The sequence below is a fragment of the Pinus tabuliformis genome, chromosome 2_2 (genome assembly GCF_031772625.1).
Source record: "Pinus tabuliformis cultivar Carrire ecotype Pingquan chromosome 2_2, CPIR1, whole genome shotgun sequence".
Taxonomy (NCBI): domain Eukaryota; kingdom Viridiplantae; phylum Streptophyta; class Pinopsida; order Pinales; family Pinaceae; genus Pinus; species Pinus tabuliformis.
In genome coordinates, this window is record NC_142300.1 from 822916181 (window position 1) to 822943934 (window position 27754).

A 27754-nucleotide genomic window follows, 5' to 3' on the forward strand; every position below is an offset into this window, starting at 1 on the left:
CCATGGAGGGGAAGATACCATTGGGACAAAAGGTCCATTTAGGGAAGATGGTTGACTGGAAGCCATATTTGGACTAGGAAATGAAAGTTGGTCAACGGTGACAATTCTTCCTTCATGTAGGAAACACATCACTCGAAAGAGTGTTGAAACAATAACTCTGATGTCATAAACATAGTCATGCCCAAGAAGTAAATTGTAATCTAAAGGGCCTGGGACTACCATCACATTGAGATAAACAATTTTTCCTCCCAAAGTAATAGGAAACTGAGGAAGGATCCCTAATGGTTGACTGGTTCCTCTGTTAAAAGCCAACAGATTCTGGGTAACAGGCACAAGTGGTGGCGAATTGAGCGCTTGCCAAGCAGTGGAGGAAAGGATACTCACAGATGCACCTTCATCTATAATAGTGCCAGGTACAATCATATTACAAACCTGTACTATGATCTGGAAAGGCACATAAGAAGGAAGACGACATCCTGCCAGTCGATTCCAATCAAAGGAAGTGACCAGACTACTTGGAGGGGGTACCGTAAGAATGGGAGAATTACCCCCTTGAGTTACGAGAACGGGAGGATTTTCCTCCTGTCTTGATGGAATAGGAGGGTTTCCCCCAAGCTCATTTCAATATGAAGAAATGAAGAGAACCTGAGTGGTATCATACTCACTCTCTACAGGAAAGGTACGATTAACTGAAGGTGAAATCAGGTCAATTGCTACCTCGACCTGTGATGGGTTAGGTATTAACTCATGGGATTCACATTCAGAGAGTGGGTTTGACCGATGGTTGATTTGGGTCGGTCATTTTATCAACTAGTGAAGGATTAAGGGAGAGTCTTCTGTAACCAAATGGAAGTCGCTGCGGAGAAGTAGGACGGTTATCCAACACTTTTTGGGCTTCATCCAGATAGGGACAAAGGTGAATGGGGTGATTCCCTTCACATAACGTACAAGGAAACTTAAATTTACCCTTCTTTCCATGAACCTTACTACCACTAGTTGATGGTGTGTCACCAACATGATCTCTAGAAGTTGATGACACAGGATGATGTGAACGAGAAGACCATTCTTCTAAGATCTGAGGAATACTAGGACAATTTCAAAGAAGATGGTCTCTTGTGCAAAGTTTGCATGGATATCGAACTTTGTGAGGCTTATGAGATGGTTTCTCATTAGAAGTTGCATTCGAAGCAATGGTTGCTTGGTTGCCCCCCTGCTGAATTGGATTCTTCTTCTTCTTCTTCCCTTTCTTCTTCTTCTTAGCCACCTGGTTACTAGTATCAATACTTTCACTAGGCGAAGAGGAGGAAGGGGAGGAAGAAACAACCAACGAAGAAGGTAAAGGGTCAACTTTGGGATCAACTGGAGGTTGATTTTGTCCAATTGGAGGAGTACTCAATTGTGGAGAAATCATGACATTTTGAACCAAGGAGGTTGAAAACAACCATACTGGCAAGAAAATGGTAAATCTCGGAAGGGATAATATAGCCATATAAGTAGCACCCATATTTCCAAAAGGAGGAAAAGAAATAGGATTCCCATCAAAAGGAATTCCTTGATCGGTGGACTCTGGATTTGTCGCCATATGTCTCAACCTAAGATCAACTAAGGAGTGAGCGTGGAGGATGTTATCTGAAGTTAGTAAATTTTATTTTAGTCAAAATAACATAACAAAACAAAAGAGGGATGGTCTAGGAAAAGGGATTACCAAGCAATTGTAAACTGTAGAATACCTCCCGACGAACCGAGAAGTACGGGCAGGCAATCTCCCCAAATGTTGTGTTCGATGTATCACAGTGTACAAGGCAGCTGATTCAGCTACCTAAGGATGGATAGCAACCTAGTGTTGTCCTCCCATGTATACCCTAAAGTACGTGGAGGCCCAATCCATATTAGTGCTGTCTAATGTGAAACTACACAGTGAGAGAATTCCCATATACTTTACGTACTGTAACACCGCCCTATATACCCAAAGGTATGTGGACAAGATACGATATACTCACGTACGTGGACTGAGGTATCACACTCGGGATGTATCGCAAATAAGTTAGCGACAACTGCTATGTTTTACGACGTTGGAACACGTCTCTAGCTAGAACCTCTAAATGTTTTGCGTTAGGTGACAATGCTCCATTAGGTTAATTCATATGAATTTTAAGTTTATCTTCTTAACAATTTGCCTTTCAAGGTTCACCATGTGATGTATGTTTGCAATTCCTAGAATGCAACTAATATGATAAGCATTCTTTCCATTCAGTTTAACAATGAAGACCTTAGCTAGTAGGGATAGAGCAATCAGATTCTTGTAATCAAAGAACAAATAACACATCTAATGCAATTTCCCTAAACTATTCCTATGAGCACACACAAACTGTTTTAATGCACAATGCAAGTTTCTCTTTTAAATTCCCTTAATGTTGTGATGAACAAAAGGAAACTAATGCACATACAATCAATCAATCTTTTTGCAAGAACGAAGACTTTACGACAGTTCCATTTCGAAAGAAATGAAGACTTTTACGACACTTTCTTTTGAACAAAGATTAATCGACTATAAACTAACTTTGACAATGAATTGATAGTGATAAATAAATCATTTAAGAAACACTAAACAATCAAGGACAAAGTAGGGCTGGCAAAGGAAACACAAATTGATTTCAGAGACACAAGCATCATTGACCTTTCAACAAGTAGAAACAGAAGGAAATTTGGCAAAAAATCAACTCAAAGGAGGGATTTTTGTCCTAAGGAGGATCAACGCAACCTTGAATGGGAGACAGTGCACTTTAGAGCACTGTCCTCAAGCCAAGGGTGCTTTGTAGCACTCTGTCTCTAGACCAAACCTGCGCTGGTGCCAGAGAGGCCATCCTAGGGGCTTACAAGCACAATTTTCACCAAAAAACACTTCAAAAAGGTTGAAACAAGATCAATGGAAGCAAGTAAGGTCTACTAGAGTGTACTAGGATGAAGGTAAACTACCAAAACGATGATCATTCCTCAATATGGTCACTAATTTGTTATGTGGAATTTTGCATATACGGATAAATACTAATTCCCTAGGTAGGTAGTTATACCTAGAACAATAGATTTAAAGTTATTATCCTTTTTCTATAGATGATAAATAAGATGAGGGAATCAAAGGACCTACTTGTTATTTTGCTTTCCTTTTGTCTCCTTTGTATGGCTCTCATCTCTCCTCCTCGAACTTAACTCGCTCAGCAAGTACCTGCAAGCATAAATAGAAGACAGAGAACCAATCAAAGCAAGAGATCTATTGACTATAAGTAAATGGAATCAGATACATTCACATATATAAGCATCATATATCAAGATAAGCATATGGAAAAAGGTGTAAGCAACTTTATTAAGTAGAAGGAAGAATTACAACCATGAATCTCGATCTATTGTCACTCTTCCAGCTTGGGTTCCAACCAACATCACATCAATAACACAACACTCTGGAAACATAACAATACTTGCTTATAATCTCAATCCTTACACCAACAATATCTCCTTACAAATTCTCAAAGTCCAGCCCCTGATCATTTAGATGAGTGCTCAATTTATAGGAAAATGGAGGAGGTTTGGTCATAAATGAGGATATTGAATGGCCTTCCAAACTTAGAGTTAGTTTCCATGGAGGAAGGGATGAGAGGATAGCAGGTAACTTAACTCATTCCCTATCCATTTTTGAGCTCATCGGAGATGATAAGTGTGGGAATATTCTAGATGGCTCCAGAAGATAAGAATATTCCCAGAACCCTATGTGAATTTCGCTCAATCTCGCCCAGCGTAGGTAAAAGTGGGCCTAAGTGCTCTGCAAAGCACCCTGACATGGGCCTACTTGCACTGAAGCTTACTTACCCCTAACCAAGGCTACACTGGTCCCTCAAGGAGGAATTTCTGGAGGGCTCCAAGCCAAGAAACTCTCAGGGAAGGAGGCATTCAAAGTGGTGACTTGTCTAGGGCATGTAGCAACTGAATTAGGGTTTGATGAGCCCCTATAGTACTGATATGAATGATGGGGGTGATATGCCCAAATGGATCTTTAAAACACCATGACATGAAAACTTATGTTGATGTCAAATGCTAGGGAGACCAGTGACATTAATGTACAATAATGGTTGCCACTGTGCCACTCAAGATTGTCTTAAAAAGGTGTGGAGGAATCAAGGTGTTGCTTCAATTCTAGAATATGTGTGTCGATGTCAATAGAAAATAAGTGCCAACTGTTCGAAAGATGGTTTCACGAAATCCATATGAAACTAAGGAATATATTGTAACAAGATGGGTCAATAGGCATGATAGTGAGAGCTGACAGTATAGGATGGATATGTCTAGTCAATTTAATGTCTTAAATTGCTCTACATAAATTATCAATCCGGGTATCGTAAACTGATGAAGTGTGGTGCACTATATGTGCTTAGTTAACCTTTCTCTTACTTCGTTGTTTTATAGTTTATTTTGTTTTTGGGGTTTTTTTCTTGTTGGTTTTCTAAGGTCTTAAGAATACTTTTAAAGGACAAGTATGGATAAAGATTTCAAGACAAGGCCTATGTCCTTAATGGTAACTTCCAAAACTTAGCACTTCAAAAGAACTTAAAACATGTTATTGATGGAGTTAGTATTTAAACAAAAGTGTAAATATACAACTAGTTCAATCAAAATAAAATGCAATAATCAAATAATGAGAAAATGACTATGAGACCCAGTATCCTTGCTACTTCAGCAAAAGGACAAGATGATTCTATCACGTCATTAGTTCATTAAAAGGCTATGTGCATCACTAATCTACAATCAACTTGAAAGCAATTTATGTACAATAATATACATGTTAAAAAGAAAATAAAATGCAGTAATTCAAACTGTACATTAATATACATGAAAATCAGAAAAAGAAATACAAGAAATTAAAGTGACAACTATACAAGGCAGAGGCCCCCTACTACCTATGAAATCAAATGCTTAAAGGAAAATAAAGACATCAAATAAAGAACTAATGACATCGGCCCAGTATCTATGCTGCTGATTTAAAATGAAAATGAAATGTGAAATCTAAGTGACACTACATAAAGGAGACAAATCACACTACTTTAACCTTTTCTTAACCTTTTTGCCTTTCAGCTAGATTTATCATGTGATAACAGTTATGAACAAGTCAGCAATGTGAGTCTTAAAGCAAACTAAACCAAGCTGTACTAAGTGATATTTTGGCTCCAATAAAGTTATTTGATTATGGAAAAAGAACCATCAATAGATGAACAACTTGATATCTAAGAGCAGAAAGTAAAGTGCAAGTTAAAGAAATGATACTAATGAAAATCAAACTAGAAAAATAAAGGTCAGCAACATAGACAAGATGATCACATATGCCATTAGTCATGAAATCAAAGCAAAATTAAACACACTTGCATGAATTAAAATTGCATGAATGAAAAATCTAATCTACCTTACATTCTACAAAGCAATATTTACAAAATGAAATCTACTCTACTTACATCCTAATATGCTCCATGACATCTACTTCACATCTCCTTCCATGTTGAGAACATCAAAGCTTTATTCAATTTCTTCAAAAGTACAAAGTACAAAAGCTTCCAAAAGCCATGGGACTAACAAGCTAAAAGGACTAAGAAAAGACTAAAAGGGAAGACTAACAAATGAAGGAGAGAGATCTCCTATTTATACAAAAATATGAGAGCCATCTCATTAATGAGAATCCATGAATCTCTCCCTCTACCTCTAGAGTCCTAATCAAATAGGAACTGATAAGACACATGTCTTCTTAGAGTTACAATACAATTAGGAGATGTGACACATATCCTCATGATCCCATGATTCTTTCCAACCAAATTCGAATTTGGCCTTAGAGTGCCACATAAGGGTCTTCTAGAAGTCTCCTTTCAACCTACACATGTCAACAAACTCAACCCATTTGTTAGGTATAAGCATATGCACATTATTTTCTAATATTTAACCACAAATTCACTTAAAAGGCTTAGAAATAATAATGATTGGAAAAACATAAAGGTGGCCCAATGATAATGAAAGTGGGATGAATGTGGTGACATAGTAGTGAAATGGAGGTGAAATGGAAGTGATATAATGGACATAATAGTGAAAGTGTAATGCAAATGAATGACATTTTCAGGACTCAACAGGATACATAAAACTTCCCAAGTTTAGAGCCTTAATGCAAATAGCAACAATAAAAGCAAGAGTGTTTAGGTGTATGCCCCTGAAGTTGATAGGACATCCAAGGAAGGTATATGTATGTTTTAACTATCGTGGTAGATGTATGAGAAGATGGTGATCAATGGTATGGATATAATATGGGTAAGAAGAAAGCTCCAACCAAGGTGACTAAGGACTGCCACTAGGTAACTGACAAAAAAATATGGGTGAGAATCCTTTTACTGGAAAAATATTTGTACAGTTTCCAAAATAATTTAAAAGTGGTTTTGGATGTACAAACATAGAGATGGGTGCCCCAAGAATATGGTGGCCTAAATAATGATGCAGGTGGGTTTTTGCAAAGGGTGGGGCCCCCATTGGTTAGTCTCGGTGTGAGGTGAATGAAATAGATGTGATAACACAAATGGACTATATCAATATGTGTAAATGGTAAGCTAAGTGCAAAATGCGGAGGTTCATTCATCATGATCCAAAAATAATTGTGGCATGGGAGAAGGTTGGTAAGTGGAAAGTGAAGAAGAGAGAAATAAGGCTAAGCTTGAAGGTATGCAAATGAAATAGCTCTCATGCCTAGGAAAGTGATCATGGATGCCAATAGTGTCAAGGGAACTACAAATTAGGGTAATCCATGTGGGTGAAGCTCTATCAAACAATGTGAACATTTACTCTGTGTGTGTGGAAAGTGACGGAAAACATGGTTGAGATGGTGGACCTTATGGTTAATTTTAGAGAAATGATCTTAGGATATGCATAGTTTCTAGGGAAACCTATCATACTTACTGAATAATGATACCTTAATTATCAATTGGTGTCAAGGGACTGAGTTCATTGTGGAAGTTTCCAATAGCCTACAACTTTGAAGCTAATACCCCAAGTGAAAACATATTTATATAACAATATGAAAATTGGAACTTACTGAAAAATATGTATCCAAAAAGTAAATAAAGGTGAACTTGATGGATGTTATGAAATGTGAAATGGGCTTGAAAATGAAAATTATTGTTGAATTAAATGGAGCACACCATGATTTAAATGAAGGTGACTTTATGTCAATGCCCTTGAAAATTTTGCGAAAGGATCTCAAGGGCTCCAGTATGGGCCACTAGAAGAATGGAAAAAATGAAGAATATAAGGTTTGTGGGTCCCACATTGCCACCTCATTCGTACTTTTTAATATGGAGCTTGGTGTGGGGCCCAATGTTCATTTATTTTCATTGCAGTTAGCCAGAGTACCCTATCATCGTGCAAGGAGATTCATGTTAGTCATTGTGAAACCCCCTCATTAAATTCAGTAGTTATAGGGTAGTTAGGACATACACGATGACCTGTAAAACCTTCTTTAGGAATAAATCCTAAACCCTTATTGGTGACTGCTTGAAATTCACGTGAGGTTGCATAGGTGATGGAGGTATAGTCTCGATGGATTCACAATTGAGGGGTGAACAATCACGCATATGGTGTGATTTTGAGAGAAATAGGTGTGAGACCCCTTGCACGGGGGCCTCATGAGGTGGGGGGTAAGAGTCGCAATAGTGTCCCAATTGTCTAAAATATAGGCGCGAGGCCCATGCGACTGTTTGAGAAACAACCACGCGAGACACAAAAGTTGAACACTTTGGCGTTCTTCCCCCATCATTTGATTTTTTCTTCTTTGACTAATCACATGGGGGTCTCACCTATAGGATGGTGCTATGGCGAGATAGGGATTGGAACAATCTTCACACGATGGTTGTTGTTGATGCCTAGGTGGTGGCTACACTGATTGGGTGGGGGTTTCAGAAGTTTTTGCAGAAGCCCCACTTGAGATTACAAGAGGACCTCCTACACTTTGTTATTAGTAGATGGCAGCCTACGATGTAGGTTTTTGATTTCGAGGGATTGACGTATTATTCACTACCAAGGTGGATGTCTAATTCATGATAGGATTGGTACCTTGAGGGGAGGTACTTTCTACTGAGTTTCCTTGTGGAGGGCCTAGGTTATCTACCTGGGCTAAATAATATTGTGATGTTAATCCATTTAACAAAGTTGGCATTAGGATAGAATCTATTGTATACCTAGTGAGACAAATGACGATGATGATGATCATCTACATTTGTGGGACTGTGGCTCGACTCTAGATTACAGGTGATCAATTAGTAGTACTAGAGAGGGTACGAGCAGATGCCTTCATTGATTAGGTTGGCTTCTTGCACCATAAGATGAAAATGTAGCTTTTGCAAGTGGTGTGATGTGATGTCTGTGACTTCAACTTTGGGAACATTCTTTGTAGCATCCTTTATGAGCGGGTGGTGATGTTGCATTTGATTGTACACTTGGTGCTTGGTTCACTGAGGGATCCATGGATCTAAACATGGCCTACCCTTATGCCCACGTGGTGGAGAAGAAGAGGTGGGTCGGTACATGACCGACATTATGAAGGGTTAGTTCATATCCAACCCTCAGCTGGTAGTAGAGTTCTTGTATACAGGAATGGAATTCAAGGGTCACCCTCACATGGGGTTGCCCCCATGCGATGCTTAAGGATACGCAGGTACATGTGTACATGAATTTATCTTCTTTCCAAATTTTATCATTTATGTGATACTTGTAATGTACATTTCACTGACTTTGGTATGTTTCTTTGTAGATGTGGGTCCTCATGGGCATCCCCAGGGTAGAATAGCAAGTGCACATGGTGATCATAGGTAGGTTGCCAAGCGGGGTGTTGTAGTTGTGAAATAACGACAATTAGAAGGAAGTGCAGAGGAGAACCTAGCACAAAGGGTGTGCTTGGAGATAGGTGCTCCTCGGGATAGAGGGGAGGTGGTAGATCTTCAGTCAGAGAACTAGAGGTTGTGAGCCCATGCAGAGGCCACTGAGTAAAGGGAGTTGGATGTGTGTTAGCAATTGTCGAACTTTCTGATGGGGTTTCTTGAGGTAGGATGGGCAATGCTAGGAGAGGATGTCATTGAGAGGGCGATAAAATTTTACATACAGTGGCACCTTATTCTCTGGCGTTTGGTAGTTGCAGCAGCCACAACACTACCAGTTTTGGGGCCAGGGTACGGAGAGGCAGGAGGGCCTCTGGTAGGTAGTGATGGATGCAATGAGCCCCAACCTTGGATGTTCTACATCATGTACTAGGGGAAGCACCCATTATGAAGATGCTCCCCTCTTTTTGTTAGATGATTCATTTTCTTGGCAATGGTCAGTTGATGTACAAAAGGCATTATTTTTTGATGATATATATGAGATATATTTTTTGCATCTTTTATGAGGTGTCTTTATGTATGATGCTTGTATCAATATGATGTAAATGCATTTTATTGGCGTGACAGATCATATCTTTATGCTTTTTATGTCTCGATGATGACTTGTATGTAACACTTGTCATTCTAGGATTTGATTAGCAATGCAATCAACAACAACATTTTGACTTCTTGGTATATGTGAAAATGTGATATAGTCAAAACCATGTGCTAACTATTGTACATGCATGTATTTATGAAAAAGAAAAGGGTTGTGAACATTGAAGATTCTATTCAATTGCGATGGAAAAGCTAAGAATCAAGGAACACATGCAAGTGAATGATACCTAATTGGGAGGAATTATCCAAACGGTTGATGAAGACATCGTATTTTACTTAATTGTTTGTGGATGACCCAATAAAGATGCCATTATGGTGGAGAATTGTTTGATCAGGAGAGTATATGTCCCAGGCTGTCGTCACCAGATTTTGTGACCATCAAGAAGCACCATTAGCAAACCCATGGTGGTAAGTTGTCAGATGATCCATAATGAAAGTTTTTGTTCTTCGTGTGTCTCACGAGTTATGTTCTACATAGTCGTGAGACCCATGTGACTATCTCTGCAAAAAGTCACGAGGTTGGCTCAAAAAAATAAAAATGGATACTTTTTGGCTGCGAACAGATCCAATGGAGACCTACATAGGTTTAGAGAGAATATGTGATGGAAACATAGTGAGAATACAAAAATGAAAGACCTGCAAAACAACCAATTAGATTAAAAAAGGGAATCAAGTGGAGTTTCCATTTTGTATTGTGTGTTTGATTGCCTGTGAGTCCCAAAAACACCTTCCTTGCAATTGGTTGCTTCTTATAAGGAGTATATAAACACATGAGTGGTGTTAGTGATCAAACATGGACTAACAAAGCATTGGATGGAATGGGAACAACACATAAACAAAAATAAACTAAAACTAGACTAAATAACATCAAACAAAATTGTAAAAAAAAACAAATTGAGAAAGGAGTAGGAAAAGGACACTCTTTATTGATTGTTGGTGGTGTAAGAGTTACAAATAAAGTATCAAAGACACTTGAAGGGAGTTTCTTGAGAAATGGTTCTCAATAGCTCTCAACAAGGATTTCCCCTTCTCGATCTCTTTTGCGAGCTCTTACTCTCTCAAATAATAATAGAGAATTCTCTACAATGGCAGAATTCTCTTCACAATGGTATGTTAGATTGCTTTGGGGTAATTTTCCTAGCATAACAATGCACAACTTCTTCTTGGTTTTGGCTATCCATGCACTTTAATTTACATAAATTTTTAGCACTCCTTCCCTCCTTTGGCTCATCAATGAGGTTGTTTGCCTCATAAATGAAATGAGAGCTACCATCCTCTTTCCATTAAGGCTTCTTGGGGCTCAACGCTTGAATGGTCAACCCATCATGTCAAGAGGTGGAGTGATTTTCAAGAAAGTTCACATCCGAGGTATTGACTGGGCTTCTAGCGACCATCATGGCCATTGAAGAAAAAACTGATGTAGTGAATTTTCATCTTTGGAGCACCTACGAGGGTTGAGTTTTTAAGTCAACCTTAGGAAAGTCTTTTGTTTTTTTCCTTTCATAATGTTTCTAGCTAAAATTGTCGCCTCTATACATGTTGATTACTGACTCTGAGTATATGTTTCTACGTACAAATGAGTGTACCATTTTCTCATAATATCAGTAAGCTAGCTTTCTCTAATAGAGAAAAGGTGCCCCATTCTCCAACACAACTAAACCTAATATTTGTAAAGGTCTTTGTAAAAGGATTCATTAAAAAAACATTTTTTGAATGGGAGAAGGTTGTAGGCATTGAAAACAAAATCATAGATCCATTTGTGTACTCAACTATGTATCTTGAATCAATAAAAGGAAAAAGAAAAAAATAGATAGAATTTATCATTAAGGTGGGATCCATTAAAGAAACTCTTTTTAGTATGAACCAATGGAATACGAAATCCATATTCTTGGATAAAACATCGATTACAATGAGAATAAAAGAGGGTTTTGAAAAATAACATTCCAATATTTACAAACTATTTTAAATCCTGCCATTGCTGACAATGGGAGCCATAAAAGGATTAGTTCAATAATTTCAAATAGTAGAGACTTCCAATTGCCTTGATCCATAAAGAAACATATGAAATTATTGGAACCAAATTAAGCATTGACCATTATAAAACGAAGATGAAAAGAATTGAACTATATTGTCCTATATTGAATCTATCAACCTATTAATTATATCAAATTAGATTAAATTATATTAAAAATGTCAATTATACTGAAATTATCAACTATATTGAAACTAGATTAAATTTAAAACTAAACTATATGAAACTGGAAACTATATTAAAATGGTAACTATATTGAGACTACAGTAAATATCAATTATATTGAATCATGTCGAAAATTGAAGTACCAACTATAATGAAATTAAACTATGTTAAACCAACCTCTGTCGATCGAGGTATTGGAAATCAGGACATTGGAGGACGGGGGGAGGTTGCCACCCCACCACCTCCCATCACATTTAAGGGAGGGGGTGGAATGGCCAACCAGACCCATGCAACTATAAATACCACTCTCCATGTATATTCCAGATAACTCTATGCTTGAAGGCACTGAGACAAGAGGCCTTTCTCTCCAGTTTTTTGTTACATTTGGGCTCTTTCTCTGCTATTGGTGGGACAATTCCCTTCGGTTCTTTTATAGTGGAAGGATTTTATTTAATGGAAAATTCACTAAGAGGGGGAACAATTGGGTGGCTTTATCTCAGGTTTTGGAATTGCCTTTTTTCCCTAGACGTGAATCGACATGCACTTGCATTCCAGGTGACTTGGCTTCAGGGAGTGAAGGTCCTTGGCTCAGAAACTAGCCATTGAATAATGGCAAAGGAGAAGGCCTATGGAAAATAGGGTGCACATCTCTCAGGACACTAACATCAACCATGGAGCTCGATGTTATAGGAACAAGAGGATTCAATCTTCATCAAGCTCACACATCCCCATTCGCCTAGGTTTGGAGGGATGACAAGCACTAGGTAATTTTCTATATATCAAAATTCCCTAGTTTAGCCATTTCATTCTCTTGTTACATTGTTAATTGGTGGATGTTAACTTTTAATGGCATAATCTTATCCAGGGTGTGTTGTTGATTAAACACTGGTGTCTCTCAGGGGTTTCTAGACCCTACAAGGAGGCATTCATCTATCGTTCCTTCTCATATGTCTTCTCATTGTCACATATTGCTTAGGAAATTCGAAACTCATTGGTTTTTGTCTATTTCCATTAGATACTTGGGTGTTGTGGTTAAGAATTATAGTCTGGTCATTTCTTATTTGGTGTAGTATGCCCCGGTAGAAAATGTACAAATGCGGAGGGTATAAGGGAAGGGGTACTCAAGGTAGGCCTCCTTCCCAAGCCCAATCCCATGATGTCGCAACTATCTTCTACTCATCAACCCCTCTTGAAATACATGAGGAAATTTTCCAAATTCAAGCTTAAATGACCACTAGTGACCAACAAGCTTATTTGATTCAGAAATCAAAGCGAAGGTAGGAAATTGGGTTCCTGACCCTAGATACATCATAAGAAGAAAAATCCAGTACCTGAACTCCATTACTCTTCATTGGTAGATGAAAACTCTTCTAGGTAGGGTCTTGAAGGAGAATCATGAAGATTATAATGATATAATCTCTTCTCTGAATGAAATCAAGTGGGTGCAACGCTATCAATGCTCCTTTCTTTCTAGTTTGGATTCTTTATTTTATCATCTTGAAAACCATATTTAGTGTGAACTTAAACTCCTGCTCCAACTAGGACAAGCGCTCAAGACCTAGTCCCGGTCACTTCATCAGACTCTTGATGTCATGCATTGGCACTAGGTAGTTGGTTTTATTTTATATAGTTCAATGTATGGTAGACATCAGTAGCTTCTAAGTGATAGTTTTATTTTGAATTATCAAAATTCTTGTTAATGGTCAATAGGTTGGGTTTCCCTAGTGGAAAATTGAGGCCAAACTCTACATGAACAATGATATTTTTATGATGAAATTTTGAGGCAATATAATTTAAATTCACACAAAAAATACTATATTAAACCAACCTAAATTCATCAAACTCTCGATCTATCATACGCCAAGAGAGATCAATTCTCTTGAGGTGCAAACCTTTCCTTAAGTTCTACAAACTGTCACTTTATATCCTTATCTTCGTTGTTTAAATTTATAAACTATAAATTATATAAATTAAATGCATTTATATGAAAGAATAATTTATCAAAACGAATGACAATTATACATACATACATACATACATACACACATACATATATATAGATATATCTATATAATTTTATGATAATTATACAATAGCGTTGTTTGGAATTGGTCCATCCCTAAAAAATAACAAATCTAAATTGTGATATTAAATTAAAATACATAATTTTTTAACAGTTTTAATAAAAAATATTTCCATCATTACTAAACTTGTACAATCGTCGTTTGGAAATTTTATTGTATGATAGAGGGGCACTAAATTTCTATTGATATGTGTATTTAAAAAAAGTTTGAAAATTTGAGTGAGAACTCTTAGAATGACCATGTATTATCGTAAAACCAGCCTCGATCCATATTAACTCTGCATCTATCAAGCACCGAGATGGATCAAATCTCTTGAGGTAAAAACCTATTTTTTTGAGTTCAAAACTTGAGGAAAGGTTTGTACCTTGAGAGATTTGATCCCTCTCAGTGCTTGATAGATCCAGAGTTAAGATGGATCTAGGTTGGTTTCACTCGTGTGCGGCCAAAGAAAATCTAATGAACATATGGTTAATTTTATCAATAATATGAAAATTAATCTAATATTAATATAATCATTTTAAATATGTTAAATATATCTCAGATTAATCTGGCCATTTTAATTTTAAATTTTCTTAGTTACCTCAGTTTGTTGAGATGATAAATATTGTTAATAACTTTAATGATGAATGATAGTGTTGAGTGATAGAAAATGCGAAGAATAATAATATAGTCAATTACAAATAGTCTTCATTGTAATTAATATCAAACTTGTTAGGATATTCCGACACATAGGAAATAGTTAAGTTCAACTTGGTCTAGTATAGAGTTAGGTATAGAGTTAGGTAAAGTGTGTTTCTTTACCGTTGTACATTTTGTAACTTACAATCCGACGGTCACGATATGTAGTGATCCGACGGTTCACTCTCTCCTCGGTATTACCGACACTTGATCCGTGGCTTGACACCCGATTGGTCCATGAGTTCTATTTAAAGCGCATGGAGGGTCATTGTTCGGGTAATCCGTGCATGAGAGAAAGCTTATGTAAATTTTCATTCTTTGATTAATAAATTGCCTGTAGTAGCCACGTTGGCACAGGCCGTGGACTGTTTCCCTCTTTGAGGGTTTTAACCACGTCAAAAATACTGGTGTATTGATCTGTGATCTAGTTGTGAGCGGTGTCCTTTTGGTGTTCTTTCTAAGGAACTTACCCTGTAAATTCCTACATGGTATCAGAGCCTTTTAAGGGCCGCGTCCGTTGGTGATCCAAATCTGAAGCCGGTAGAACTGCATCCGACTGCCGTTTCCTAGATCTGCTGTTTTTGACTGCTTTCGGGCCGAGAAGACTGCTCTGTTGTGTTTGGAGCATCTGTTCCAGTGAGGAACCCCTTTCGTTTCACGCGAAAAGGTTTCCGGTAGCCCTAGCTGCGTCATTTTTAAGATCTGGAGGTATATAGTCTTTATTTGTAGTTTACTGTTATTTTCTCTCTGCTTATTTCGGTTTCGGTTTATTTAGTTTTTTTTTAACCGGATCCATACCTTTCATTTCTGCGTATGCTCTTTGCCCTGCGACTCTGTGCGATCTGGGCAAATCAGAAACAGAAAGGAAGGATTTTTCTCATGCGTATGCTCTTTTCCCTGCACCTTAGGGTGATCTTGGAAAATCAGAAACATTGAGAAAAATATTTAGTTTCCGGCCAAAGCTAACTTTGAGCCGCAACGTTCATTTTTGAAAATATCTAGTTTTTTGGCTAAAGCTAACTTCGAGCCATAAGGTTCGTTTTCTTTGCATGTCCGTGTTGGGTTTTGTGTTTTGTGTTTTGTAGGGAAAAAGAGCTTTCTCAAGGCAAGCACGCAAACCAAGGGCCCTCCCCCCCCCCCCAACTCTCTCTCTCTCTCTCTCTCTCTCTCTTTCTCACAAATTTTTTGTATAGATCAATTGGTTCAAAGCTATTTTAAGAGAGTAGAGGTCTTGGGTTCAAGTCTCCATTTTGTGGAGGCAGACTTTTTCATTTCCACACATTCGCGCACTTTGCCGACAACTTCAACAATTTTTTTTTCAAAAAGCCATAACTTCTTCATCCGAAAGCCTTTTTCAGAGCCGTTTTTTTTTAAACAGCCTAATTTTTCGAGATCTATCCATTGGAACACTTACTTTCAGTATCTTCAGCTTCAGTTTTTTTTTAAAATGGAAAGTCCATGCCAAGTCATTCTTGACAGCACTAACTACTTCCAATGGATATCCTACATGGAAGATTTACTTAGAAGTAAAGGTCTCTACAGAATAGCCACAGACCAAGAGAAGAAACCAAAAGATGAAGACAAGGCTGCAAAATGGGAAAATAGACAAGATCAAGCACGTGGTTTGATAGGGATGTCTATTTCTCCTGATCTTAGATTCCATATTGCAGAACTTGAGACTCCTCATGAAGCATTGGAACAAATCACTAAAGTTTTTGGGATTAAAAATGAAATTAGAGCCCATCAACTTGAAAATGAGTTGCTTACATTGGATCCTAATAATTTTTCTTGCATTGAAGATTTCTTGTCCAAATTCAAGACCCTTAGATATCTCTTGGAAGGTGTTAAGGTTAAGAAAGAAGATAGTAACCTTATTTATTCCATCCTTACTAAGTTGGGACCAGCCTACTCTGTATTTGTTTCCACGTTCCATTCTACAAGGGAAGCTTTCATTTGTGAGGGAAAATACTACAAGGCCCCTTCCTTTGACTCTTTTTGTGATTCTTTAATAAGAGAACAAGAAAAACTCTTACACCTTGGTCTTCTTAATCTTGGAAACTCTTCCAAGAAAGCGTTAGCCACCCAGCAGCAACCAAATTCAAAGAATCCTAAGAAGTCATATCCTAAAAAGAATGGTCCTAAACCAAACAAGGGTCCTAAGCAAACTCAGCCTCAAAATGAAAGATAATTTCAGCAAAATGATAAGACCAATAAAAACAAATGGAAGAAGACTGATAGACATTGTAACTTTTGTAATCGAGATGGCCACTTAGAATCTAAATGCTTCAAAAGATGGAAGCCTTGGAAGCAGCAATGAAGAAGCATAACATTCATTTGGGGCAATCTTCAACTTCAACTTCATCTTCAAGAATGGCACTTTCTGCATGTCATTGTCAATCATCTCGGTTTGGTTATGCATTAAATGTATCTTCTTCTTCTCATTCTCATGAGTGGCTCATTGATTCTGGAGCTTCTTATCACATGGCCAAAAACAAAGCCATGTTTTCTTCTTTAAATGATTGTAATACCAAAAATATATATGTTGGTGATGATAGATCTCTTAATGTTGTAGGGACTGGAACTGTTCATCTAGACAATGGTCAGTTTAATGATGTATTATGTGTTCCAACCTTATCCTGCAACCTTCTATCTGTATATCAGATAACTCATTCAGGTGAAGGTAAAATTGTTGAATTTTCACCTCATGATGTTGTAATCAAGGATCTAAGAGATCCTAAACAGATTCTAGCTACTGGTATTGCTGATGATTCCACAAGGTTGTATAAGTTTCACAACTTTGGGTCATCAAATCTTCCCTCAGTATTTGTTGCTCATAATGATGAAGTGAGCAAACTTTGGCATGAGCGATTTGGTCACTTAAACTATCGCTCCCTTCAGCATCTATGTAAAGAAAATATGGTGACAGGTATTCCTATGGTATCTTGCAGAGATGGTGTTTGTTCCGGATGTGTACTCGGAAAACATCATCAGGACAGTTTTGAAAAACGTGCCTCTTGGCACGCCTCAACCCCTTTACAGCTTGTGCACAGTGATTTATGTGGTCCACTTCCTGTTGCTTCATTCTCTGGCTGCAAGTATTTCTTAACTTTCATTGATGATTTCTCCAGACGCACTTGGGTATACTTCTTAAAACTCAAGAGCGAAGTATTTAACACATTTTTGGCCTTCAAAGCCTTTATTGAAAAACAATCTGGACATCAAATTCTTAAGCTAAGAACTGATAATGGTGGAGAATATGTTAAAAACACATTCATCAATTTTTGCACCGAAAATGGAATTCAAATGCAACATACTGTTCCATACACTCCACAACAAAATGGTGTAGCTGAAAGGAAAAATCGCACCTTAAAGGAAATGGCTAATTGTATGCTGCAATCTAAAGGACTCAGTCTTAGTTTTTGGGCCGAAGCAATTAATTGTGCAAATTATATAATCAATCGCACTCCTACTAAGGTTCTAAAGAATATCACTCCAGAAGAAGCTTGGAGTTCCATTAAACCAGATGTAAGTCACTTTCGTGTTTTTGGAAGTGAAGCATGGGCCCATATTCCAGATGAAAAGCATAAAGCTTTAGAACCTAAAAGTGAGAAATGTACTTTTGTTGGATATTTTGAAGATGTAAAAGGTTATAGACTTATTCCATTTAAGTCCAAAAATGTTATCATTAGAAGAGATGTAAAATTTGATGAAAATAAATCGGCCTGCGAGCCTAGTCCGGCGGATGTGCCACCTCTTCCTATCTCTTCTACTTTTGAAAACATTTCTTCTTCAGATGATGAAAGTGAGGATGACAATCTTCCCCCACCTTCTCAGGATCCTCAACTTCCAAGATGGGTCCATGCTACTCGGGATGCAGCAGGTGATCTTGCCGGTGATCCTACAGATTAGCGACGTACACGTTCTCAGTTTGAAAGAGCCTCTTCTTTACTGGCTCAAGCTCCAGTAAATCATGATCCTGACACTTTTGTAGAAGCTTCAGGCCATCCACATTGGGAAGCAGCTATGAATGAAGAATATCATTCATTGTTGGCAAATGATACATGGGATCTTGTTCCTCTACCAAAGGGACGCAAACTTGTTAGATGTAAATGGGTTTACAGAACCAAGTATGGACCAGATGGGAAAGTTGATAAACATAAAGCTCGTCTTGTTGCTAAGGGCTTTTCACAGGTTGAAGGCATTGACTACACTGAAACCTTCTCCCCTGTTGCCAAAATGAACTCTATCCGCCTTGTTCTTTCCCTTGCTGCCTCTTTAAAATGGGAAGTCCATCAGATGGATGTTAAATCTGCCTTCTTGCATGGGGACTTGCATGAAGAAATCTATATGGAACAACCCATTGGCTTCATCCAAACAGACTCAAGCCTTGTATGTCGACTTAAGAAATCTCTTTATGGTCTCAAGCAAGCTCCTCGGGCTTGGTATGCCAAAATGGATAGCTTTCTTTTAGAATCTGGCTTTTCTAGGTGTCATTCTGACAATACTGTCTACACCAAGAAAGTGGGCAACTCTCTTATCATCCTTGTTCTTTATGTTGATGATCTTATCCTTACTGGTAGTGATCCCAACCTTATAAACCATGTGAAGTCCAACCTTAAAAAGAAATTTGAAATGACAGACTTAGGACACTTACACTATTTTCTCGGTCTTCAAGTCTTGCAATCCAAGGAGGGTATCTCCCTTTCCCAGTCCAAGTATGCTTGTGATATTCTTCGTCATTTTCACATGGAAGACTGTAAGCCAGCCCCTTCTCCCTTTCAGTCTGGAGTCAAACTTTCAGTCTCTTGTACTTCTCCTGAAGTTGATGCTACCTTATACCGTCAACTTGTAGGAAAACTCTTGTATTTAACCCATACTCGTCTTGACCTTTCCTTTGCCGTTGGCCTTGTTGCTCGTTTTATGCAAAACCCCCGTGAAAGTCATTGGAAAGAAGCTAAAAGAATACTTCGTTATGTTCGAGGTACAGTACAGTTTGGGATTCATTACAGTGCCAAAGCAGCTCCTCTATTAGTTGGTTTCACTGATTCTGATTGGGCTGGTGACCCTGATGATCGGAAGTCTACTGCCAGTTATGTCTTCACTCTTGGTTCAGGACCTATTACATGGGCTTGTAAGAAACAGGCTGCCATTTCTCTTTCGTCAGCAGAAGCAGAGTATCGTGGTGCCGTAGAAGCTAGTAAGGAAGCCTTGTGGCTTCGTCAGATCCTGTCAGAATTTGGCTTTCAACAGCAACATCCGACTACACTTTGGTGTGATAATCAAAGTGCCATTCAGCTATGCAAAGATCCAGTCCAGCATCAGCGCAGCAAACACATTGAACTACACATGCACTTCATCAGAAAGCTCATTCATGATCATGTTCTTGAAGTGCAATATTGTTCAACAGATGATCAGGTTGCAGACATCTTCACAAAGGCTCTCACAGAGGCGAAGTTCACTAAACTTCGATATATGCTTGGAGTTCAGGAAGTTGTCACTAAGGGGGGATAGGCTCTAGTGCCTCCTTCCTTCTCCTATTGTGTCATATTTGTAAATCCTTCAATCCTATCCCAAGTTGTTCTTAAGGGGGGATGTTAGGTTATTCCGACACATAGGAAATAGTTAAGTTCAACTTGGTCTAGTATAGAGTTAGGTAAAGTGTGTTTCTTTACCGTTGTACATTTTGTAACTTACAATCCGACGGTCACGATATGTAGTGATCCGACGGTTCACTCTCTCCTCGGTATTACCGACACTTGATCCGTGGCTTAACACCCGATTGGTCCATGAGTTTTATTTAAAGCACATGGAGGGTCATTGTTCGGGTAATCCGTGCATGAGAGAAAGCTTATGTAAATTTTCATTCTTTGATTAATAAATTTCCTGTAGTAGCCACGTTGGCACAGGCCGTGGACTGTTTCCCTCTTTGAGGGTTTTAACCATGTCAAAAATACTGGTGTATTGATCTGTGATCTGGTTGTGAGCGGTGTCCTTTTGGTGTTCTTTCTGAGGAACTTACCCTGTAAATTCCTACAAAACTATTTTCTTCTACTATTCTTCTCTCTCTTCACTTTTCATTTATATCTCTATCTCCATTTGTCTCTCTATATCACCCCCAAAACATACACTATCTTTCTCCAATCTATCTATCCCTCCCTCTCTCCCTCTTTCTCTCCCTCTCTTCCCCTTCTCTCCCTCTCCCCCGCTTCTATCTCTCTTCCCTCCTGTTGTTCTCTCTCACTCTCTCTCCATCTTCCTTATCACTCCCTCTCGCTCTCTCCACCTGTCTCTCTCTATTTCTTTCTTCTTACCTCCCACTCCATCTCCATCTCCACTCCAACTCCATCTCTCTTTCCCTCCCTCTCTCCACTCTCTCACATCCTCTCTCTCCCTTTCTCTCCCACCACCCTATCTCTCTCCAACTCTATTACTATATCCCTCCCTCTCTCCTCTCTCTTTCTCTCCTTCTTTGTCTCTTTATTTCACCCCCAAACATACACTCTCTCTCCATCTATCCCTTGTAAGTCCCTCGCTCTCTCCACTTCTCACTCTCTATGTATTTCTTCTTCCCTCCCTCTCTCGCCCTCCAACTCCATCTCCCTATCGCTCCCTCTCTCCTCCTCTCTCCCTCCCTTTCTCATCCTCTCTCTCAAGTCTGATTTCTCATACTTCCTCTCTCACCCTTTCTCTCCTACCTCCCTTTCTCTTCCCCCATATCTCTCTCTCTCTCTCTCTCTCTATTTTCTCTCCAATCTTCTCTCACACACTCTCTCTCTCCAACTATGTTACTATATCCCTCCCTCTCCTTCTCTACTTCTTTGTCTCTTTATCTCAACCCTACACATATACTCTCTCTCTCCATCTCACACTTGTCACTCCCTCTCTGTCTCCATTTCTCACTCTCTATGTATTTCTTCTTCGCTCCCTCACTCCCCCTCCAACTCCATCGCTCTATCCCTCCCTCTCTCCCCCTCTCTCACAAGTCCTCTCTCTCATCCTTCCTCTCTCTCCCTTTATCACCTACCTTCCTCTTTGCCCTCCAATCCTCTCAGTGTCTCCCTCCCTCTCTCCTCCTTTCTCTCCCCCCCTATCTTTGTGTCTCCCTCTCCCTCTCTTACCCTTCTCTACCTTTCTCTCTCCTCTCCCTCTCTCTCTCTCTTTATTCCTCCTCTCCCCTCTCCTTCAATTTATCTCCATCTCTCCCTTGTCACTCCCCCTATCTCTCCACCTCTATCACTCTATGTATTTGTTCTTCCCTCCAATATATATCTAGAGTTAATATATATCATGATATATTAATATATATTATAATATAACAAATTTAATATTGTATTAATCCAAAGTTATTAAATTTAATAATATTAACATTATACTATATTAATATGAATAATAATAATAATAATATTTCAATATTAATATTAGGGTTAATAATGTTTTTTTTGCATGGTATTAATAATAATTTGGCCCATAGGCTTCACCTAAATAAAACCTCTTTTTTGAGTGTTAGTATAAAGAGGTTTATGGAGTAAATATAAAAAGAGGTTTTATTTATTTACCATACCTCTGGTTTATTTATATTTTTATTTATTTAACATCTCTTTTATTTACCATGGTATTTTGCCCATAGGCTTGATTTATAATTAAATGTTGATTTCTAATCCTATTTGATATATTTTTATTTATTTATCATACCTCTTTATACCTCTTTTATATTTATTTATTTACCATACCTCTTTTATAAATATAGTATTTGGCCCATGGTATTAATAATTATTTGTCCCATGGTATTTTGCCTATAGGTTTCACCTAATAAAAGCTCTTTTTTGAGTTTTCTTTAAATATAAAGAGGTTTATGGAGTAAATATAAAAATATGTTTTATTTATTTACTGTACCTCTTGTTTATTTATATTTATATTTATTTACCATACCTCATTTTTTAGTGTTCTTAAACCTTTTTATTTTTTAAATTTATATTGCGTTTATACATAATATTAATTAGATTTATTTTTAAACAGGACTGACATTAGATTAAAAATGTTAAATGTTAAAGATTACGTTTACATATTTAAGTTTTTATGTGAGATCTACCCCATACTAAATTAGGTTTTATGTGAGATCTACTTGATACAATTATGATGAGATTTAAAATTTGAACTTGAATTTGTCTGTGGAAATAGAAAACAGGGTAAAAAATGCCAATTATATTGCAACACCTTGTGTAATCTCAGTTTAACTACTATTATTTTTTATAAGAGAATTGATTATAATAATAAACCTGGTAAAAAATGCGAATTATATTGCAACACCTTGTATAATCTCATTTTAACTACTATTATTTTTTATAAGAGATATGATTATAGTAATCGATTTACGCTTAACTAAATTATATATATATGATTTGATTATAGTAATTTGATTTACACTTAACTATATTATTGAAAGGTTTATTATTATATATATATATATATAAACCAATTATATATAGTAAATTAATTTATATATATGTGTGTGAGAGATGAATGTTTATGCGGTGTTTTATAGTTTTTGAATTTTTAAGTGTAATCAATTTTTTATTATTGTTGTTGTGTGTGTTTTTTTAAAAGACTTTCACCATATAGAACTGGATTATCTATGCTGATTGCATATTGACTTGCTAGCAGTTTTGAGAGTTTTTAGATTAATTTGTTTAAATTTTTAGACAATTTTGAGAGTTTTTAGATTGATTTGTTTACTTTCATGTTTGTGCATAGGCTAATCAATGTTTTTGTTATAATATTATATATTTCTCCCTATGTGTATGACTTTTTAGATTGATTTGTTTACATTTATGTTTGTGGAGAGGCTAATCAATGGTTTTGCATATTGACTTGCTATCAGGCAGTTGTGAGAGATTCTAGATTGATTTGTTTACTTTTTAGACAATTTTGAGAGTTTTTAGATTGATTTGTTTACTTTCATGTTTGTGCATAGGCATTTTTTTTGTTATAATATGATATATTTCTCCATATGTGTATGACTTTTTAGATTGATTTGTTTACTTTTATGTTTGTGGAGAGGCTAATCAATGGTTTTGCTATAATATTGTGTATTTCTCCCTATGTGTATGACTCAATGTTTTTGTTATAATATTATATATTTCTTTTTATTTGTATGACTTTTTAGATTGATTTGTTTACTTTCATGTTTGTGCATAGGCTAATTAATGGTTTTGTTATAATATTGTGTATTTCTCTTTATGTGTATGACTTATAGAATTTTTATGTAGCTAACAAATTTAGGAGTATGGTAAGATATATTTGTTTCTATAAGAGATTCTTGCTATCTTTGACTTTATAAATTCTCTAAGACATTCTTTTGAATTTCACACTCATCAGGATCATAAAATGTTATGTCTATATATATTTATATATATAAACAAAATTATACATTACTCTCATATTGAATTGTAAAATGAGCTTTTCAACGTAATTAGGGTGAAGTTATACTAAATTGCAAACCATATTGAAACTATATTAATATGTAAAATATATTAAACTATATACTATATTATATTAGATATAGTTTATTTTTAAATTATATTGAATTATATATTGAACAATATTTGAATTATGTTAAATCGTTTTATGATAAATGGTTAATTTTATTGAATTATATTAAATTATAAAATATTCAAATATATTAAAATAATAATTATATTATATATTTTTTTATAAGTTGTTTGTGATCCTCCACGCTTGACCAATGGCTTGAGGAGTCGCGATCTCTAAGTCATCAAAGTCACACAGGGATCGCACTTGGCTTGGGCCACACCAGCCCCATGCTGATTGAATTTTTAGCATGTCTTCTCCCCCTAGCACACGGCACAACCACCCCCATGAGGTTTGATCCTAGGTCGCCTTGGCTAATCCTCAATAGGCTGTGCTAGTTAGTGGGACTTGACAATAATTATATTATATTAATCATATATTATAATAATATATTAATTACATGTCTATTTCAAAATACACCTTTCACAATTTTAATTTAATTATCAGTAATTATTAGGTGGATGGTAAAGATTTAACCTTCATGGAATATTTTAGAATATTGGTAGTAGTATTAGGTGGATGATAAAGATTTAATCTTCATGGAATATTTTAGAATATTGATAGTAATATTCATAGATTAAAGACTAAGATTTATTAACACATATTATATTGTGTGTGGTATTAATAAGCCATGATATTGACTCATAATATTGTAACAAGATCTATTTACAAGTTAAGAATTTTATGGTAAAGTGTTGGTAAATCTCCATAGCTAAAAATATTATTAGATATTTTTTAAAATGTATGTATGTTTAACTGATATATAAATTCTTTTTATAATTAATAGCCATAATAATAATTTAAAATAAAATTATAATTTAATTAATTTTTATGAGTTTTTTATTCTAAGTAATGTATTATGAAAGAAATGTTTTGATGTTTATAATATATTAATGTCTATCAACAATTTTTAATTTATATCACTATACTAATTATATTAATCATTCTAACAAAAATATTACTTAAATAATCCTTTAATAAAATAATTCAATATTAAAACAACCTAATATTGTATTGTATTAAATCAATATTAAGCCAACAATAATAAAAAAGATACATCAACAATATATTAAACTAGTATTAAGCTACTGATATATTAAAGAAATATGTTGTACAATAATTGTACTAAATAAATTCAACAAGTCCCTGCCCAGCAGGAAGTGTTGCTCGCTAAATAGTAACTGCACTTCCTCGCTAAATAGTAACTGCATTTAACTGTGGCGGTTTTAGTTTTCGAATCCACCGACCCATATCTAAGGCTAGCTCAGCCAAGCACACAGTATTCGGTTCCTGCTCAGCCAAGCACACAATATTCGGTTCTCCTAAATGAAAGTACATGCCTAGTCAACATTGTCAACACTGACCCGGATAACTGTGAGCTAATGAAGGAGAAACTGCTTGGATTCTATGGGTACTTTATGGCTCAAGCACTATAGTAATAAGTGTTTCTTGTATGATTGGCACCACTCACCCTCCCAGTACTAGGTCATGACCAATCCCGGATATGATTGAGCATTCAGGTACAGGGAACGGAAAAAACACATTGAGACCAGGCTCATAGGTGATCTAATTAATCTGCTCACATCTGTTTAAGGAATCTCTCCGCATTGGTAATAGGATTCAATATGGAGATCCGAAATAGACTTGAATGCACCGTGTAAGATGGGTGGGTGGTAATTGCTGCATAGGCATGGTATAGGAGCCCTAAAAAGCCTATCAGCAGATTCTACTTGTATCTCTACTGCCTTAGTCATTACATCACACACGAGCTATTAGTACCAACTAAAGTAAGTAAATACTACGTTATTGCCTAGCATCAGTGAAATTACTCTAAGTACATCATATTATCCAAGGGTTAACCCGTAAAATAAAGAGCACAATAATGGTTAATAATTAACCTAGGCAGTTAGTAATAAAATAGATTGAACTAGAAAAAGCCTGGGGCAGTATCCTGCCCAAGCACTGTAGCATGGATTGATCCATGATTGGAACCAGTGGACTATTTTATAGCCACACGTCCATTTAAATGTCTTCAGCTTCCCAACGTCCATATTCAAGTGCCCGCATGGCCATGTTTCTATCAGAACCTGTTTTCAGCTTCCCAACATCCATATTCAAGTGCCCGCATGGCCACGTTTTTACCAGAACCCTGAAGAGAAATGAAATTTGTAAGCACATGCTCAAAATTGCATGCAAAAAACCAGAAACAACAAAAATACAAATGTTTTCATGGTTTCTTAAAAATGCTTTCGGGGTTTCTTACCATGAGTGAATTTTATGAGTGAATTTTAGTTTCCATTGCAATGATTATGTACAAAAATAAAGCAAGATGCAGATGGTGATTGGCGGCCTGAATCAAAGAGAGAAGGGAATGAAGTTGTTGGATTCTTAAAGGGAATGAACATTGTTGGGTTGTGCAAATACAATGGTGGTCGAGTCACTTAAAATGTATCAGCCTTACAAAGCTACGAAGGTTCCTGCAGAAATCAGAGAACAATTATTGCTATTGTACTCCATGGCAACTGGAACACTATGAATGTATTAACTCACGGGAGAAATCAATTGAGGACGGCAAAGGTCGAGCAACATACCAATGGCCTGCCTACCCCGCTGTTCAATCTAAGCTCCCTCTTCCTTCAAGTATAGGAATTTGAAATTGCTTTGTTTTTTCCTTTTTGTTTTCTTTGTACAATTAGTTAATTTCGTAAAATAACAATTTGGCATAAGCGAGATAAGGAATTAAGGTCGTGTATGTGATTTGATATCAGTTTTGGTATGTGGGAAGTCATATTGTTATTTATGGAAGGTGATTTATAACCAAGGTCATTCTTAATAACTTGGAATACTACATTTTCATCGTCAGGGTTGAGTCGAGTTTTGATAGAGGCCAGTTACCTTTCAAGGTCTCTCTCTCATCGGGTTTAGGGCCGAGTCATCTAGGTGTGTCTCTCTTGCCACTCCTCTGCGACCTTCAGATCTTGTGGCAACGAGAATCAATTCGATACCTACCGCTCAAGAGGTTTAGCTACGCTGGTCTGCTAAACAACCGACACCTACGAGATAATGCTTTCCTTGCAGTTTTGTATGCAACATTATGCAGCATGTGAGTAAAGGCCGTCGAACCTGAGCCCTAAACTTGATATGCATCCTCAGGAAAGGACCTGGAACCATAGATGCTTAAGAAAGGGGAACCTTAGATAAGGAAAGTATACCTCCTGAGAAAGATAATGAAGGTCATGCCAACTGTTTGGAGATAAGGTTTGAGAATTCAGTGTTGGATTTAGAGATGTCTAATTTCATAAATTTAAGTTGGACATACGTGCATTGTGATTATAATGTCAAATACTGTCAGCAAGATTACATTTATATGCCAAATAATGTGATTAATTAAGTCATGGCATTAAACGTATTTAAAATAAGGATTTGGATACAAATACATGTAGAATAATGTTAATCAATTATAATTGTTAATGGACCGATTATAGTTGATTAAAATAAATAGCAATAATAAATTTGAGCTGAATAAGGAAATCAGAATCTATTCTGATTGATTGATTGATTTCAATCAATCTGAAATTTCAGACAGACTTGTTTCAGCTAAATTTTAGGCTGCCCTAGGATTGGGGTTTTGCACTGCTATAAAAGGGCTGAGTCTCCAAGGCTTG